We start from the raw sequence: 4,021 nt of genomic DNA, 5'->3' as shown, positions 1-4,021 counted from the left end.
TTTTTTTGGTTTTTCGAGACAGGGTTTCTCTGTGGTTTTGGAGCCTGTCCTGGAACTAGCTCTGTAGACCAGGCTGGACTCGAACTCACAGAGATCCGCCTGCCTCTGCCTCCCGAGTGCTGGGATTAAAGGCGTGCGCCACCAACGCCCGGCCTCTGCATACATTTTTAACACTGTAAATCATTTAAACATTTTCTTTGTCTTTGAATCTCTTTACTGTATATCTCTCAATTTGAAGCTAGTCTTATAACCAACTAGCTTCAAATTGAGAGTTCCCAGAGCCCCCTCAGATGGTTAATTAATAGTGGAAGGAGACTTCTGAAGTTGTCCTGAGCTCCGTGTGCCTGGCATTCAAAAACCACGGCCCTTGTGCACCTGTGCTCGGACAGAGGTATTGTGGCATACACCTGTAATTCCAGAACTCAGGAGGCAAAGAGATAGGCAGTTCACTTGAGTTCAGACACTAGCCTGGTTTATAGAGTTCCAGGCCATCCAGGTCTGTGTAGTAAGACACTTTAACAAAATAAAAGCAAAAAACAAATCACCAAGGTAAGGGATGGCTTGGTTCATGGTTAAGAGTGTTGCTGCTCTTGTACAAAAGCACCCATATCCAGAGGTGCACTGTGCCCATAACCCCGGCTCTAGGGGATCTGACACTCTTGGTCTCTGTGCACACAGACATGCACACACAGACACATAAATAAAAGTAATTTTTAAAAATTGAAAACAAGTAGAGCTGGAGAGGTGACTCAGTGATTAAAGGTGCTCGGTGCTCTTCTGTACGACCTGAGTTTGGATCTCAGCACCCACCCCAAAGGACTCACAATCGCCTGGGTGGCTCCAGCTCTAAGGGGACCTCCATGGGCAACTGCATGCATGGCATACATACACATACAATTTTGAAATTGGCTGTGAGGTCTCACATTAACCCCCGGAAACTTGTACGTAATTTGCTGAGATTATTATTACAGAGTATGCTACTAGGAATTTGAACAGCATGGCAGTGTGTCCTAACAGACTTGGGATGTGCTGCCTTGCTAGCAAGTGGGCTTCCAGAGAAAAATGGAGAGAGCGCAGTGAGGACCCAGTCAGAGCCCCTGGAGCCTCCAGCTCTGATTTACAGCTCCGGTCGCCTATCTGTCCCAGCGGCCCTCAGCTAAGCTATTTTGTCTCTGCCTTTACTCAGCTCTGAGCCCTAGGGAGTTCCATAGGTAGACCAGCCTGGCCTCAAACTTGTACCATCAGCCTCCACTGCTGAGGTCACGGGTATGAGCTTTGGAGCCTGTCCTGGCTCCAAAACTGTAGACCAGGCTGGCCTTGAACTCAAAAAGATCCGCCTGCCTCTGCCTCCCAAGTGCTAGGATTAAAGGCTTGCACCACCACTGCCCAGCATATATATATATATATGAGTGTTTTGTTTCCATGTATGTTTCTGTACCGCATGCATAGTTGGTGCCCGAGGACATCAGATCTGGAGTTAAAAAGTGCTGTGAACTCTGGAGATTGAACTCTGGAAGAGCCAGTCAGCGCTCTTGCCCAGTAAGAAGTGCCTTCAGCCCCTAAATAGTATTTTATTTCTTTACAGTCACAGAGCCTGGAATCTAATGAAAGTGAGTGATGCACACGTAATGGCAGGAAAGTTGTAACTTGCAGAAGTGTAGGTTTGTAATTAGCCATAGGAGGTCGACAGAGGGGAAAAGACACCCACCTTGAATAGAGAAGCCAAAACTACGCAGCAGGAGACTTTCCTGTCCTTTGTGCCCCTGTAGCCCTGCCTTTTTTTTCCTCCCTGTACCCAACTTCCCCAAGGTGGTGTTTTAGAGAGAGAGTGTTCTGTTCTGTTTGGAGGGATGACCAGAGAAAGAAGGTCACCCCATGTTGTAATAGGAGCGGCGGGGCTGCGTCCCCAGCACCCCGGCCGCCTGCTAGCTTATGCCCCAAATCACACTGTATTCTTTTAAACACTGCTTGGCCCATTATATCTAACCTCTTCTCGGCTAACTCTCGCACCTGGACTAGCCCATTTCTAATAATCTGTGTAGCCCACGAGGTGGCTTACCAGGGAAGATCTTAACCTACGTCCATCCTGGGTCGGAGCTTCATCGCGGGTGCCTGGGAGAAGGGAGCATAGCATCTCTGAGCTCACTTCCTCTTCCTCCCAGCATTCTGTTCTGTTTACTCCTCCCACCTATGTTTTAACCATCAGGGCCAAGCAGTTTCTTTATTGCTTAACCAATGAAATCAACAGATTGATATATGACACTCCCACATCAACCCCAGAATGTGAGTCAGGCTATGGAGCAGCAGTGGGGTCCAGCCTCTGATGGACGTTCAGAAGCACATTGATTGTTGCACAAAGGTCCAACAAGTTTCTCGTGCCAAAGCCCCTGATCTAATCTGTACGTCTCTGAAGGAACTCATTCCAGCCCTGCAGCCTTAGTGAGCACTGCTGACAGTACACAGTCCACCTAAGTTTTGAAAACATTCACCCAATTCACCTCCTAGAGGCTTAAGTGAGCTTCAGGCCTTCATACTACCAAATTCCCTAGTTGCATTTTGGTAACAAAAGGATGAAGACTGGGGGGCTGAAGAGATGACTCAGAAGTTAAGAGCACGGCTGCTCTTCCAGAGGTCCTGAGTTCGATTCCTGCAACCACATGGTAGCTCTCAGCTATCTGTAATGAGATCTGGTGCCCTCTTCTGGCCTGCAGGCATACATGCAGGCAGAATACTGTATACATAATAAATAAACCTTGAAAACAAAACAAAAAACCCTCTTCTCTCTCGGGAGGCAGAGGCAGGCAGATCTCTGTGAGTCTGAGGCCAATTTGGTCTACATAGTGAGGTCCAGGATAACCATGGCTACACAAACCCTGTCTTCAAAAGCAAAACAAAACCAAAAAAAAAAAAAAAAAACAAAAAAGTTGGGGCCGGGCAGTGGTGGCACACGCCTTTAATCCCAGCACTCGGGAGGCAGAGGCAGGTGGATCTCTGTGAGTTCGAGACCAGTCTACAAGAGCTAGTGCCAGGACAGGCTCCAAAGCTACAGAGAAACCCTGTCTCGAAAAACTAGAAAAACTAAAAAAAAAAAAAAAAAAGTTGGAACTCAAAAGACCTTTCCTGTGCATGGTAATATGCTTCTATATCCCCAACACTCTTCTTATGTAGAGAGAAGAGAATATTTTAGAATGAATATTTTTGCCACACAGTAAAAAATTAAAAACCTATGTAGAAAGGGTTTCTGAATTAATTCTGAAAGGAAAATTGAGACATCAATTAACAGGAACAGACCCAGAAGCAATTGTGGTGTCTTTTACTAATGATGAAATTTCCTCACTGTGGGCAGAAAATGAATACTGGCAGATATGTTTGTTGGGAGAGATTAACAACAAATATCCCCAAAGCAAGATACTTCAGTTTATAAAAAGAATCAGTTGAGGTGGGGAACACCAATATCTGGAGCTCCTACTCAGGAAACGTAGGTTATAAGTCAGGAAGTTTAACTAAAGTGGCTCAAAGACCTTATGATTCTGTTCAGAAGTCAGAATTATATGCTATTCTCATATTAGATTTTCAGAACCTCTTAATATCGTTACTGATTCTCAATACACAGAAGAGTTGTTTTACAAATTGAAACTGCTGAACTTATTCCAGATGACTCAGAATTAACTTTGTTATTTATTCAATTACAGGAAATAGTTAGAAATAGAACTCATCCCTTATATATAATACATATCAGATCCCGTGCAGGCCTACCAGGCCCTCCAGCACAAGGTAATGATGAAATGGTTGAGTTATTGGTAGGAAATGTGTTAGAAGTGTCAGAATTTCATAAGGAACACCATGTTAATAGCAAAGATTTATCTCTTTGTTCCCTGCATAACCAAACTCTACTAATGGTACTCAAAGAAATAAAATTTGGAAAATGGATATTTCATTTTGTAGAGATTGGAAAATTAAAACTGTGCACCATACCATAGATACATATTCAGGATTTTTTTTTTTTTTTTTTTTTTTTTTT

Source organism: Alexandromys fortis, unplaced genomic scaffold (assembly GCF_014885135.2).
Source record: "Alexandromys fortis isolate MF-2015 unplaced genomic scaffold, M_Fortis_MF-2015_v1.1 scaffold_3, whole genome shotgun sequence".
Classification (NCBI taxonomy): domain Eukaryota; kingdom Metazoa; phylum Chordata; class Mammalia; order Rodentia; family Cricetidae; genus Alexandromys; species Alexandromys fortis.
Note: the sequence above shows the minus strand (reverse complement) of the source record.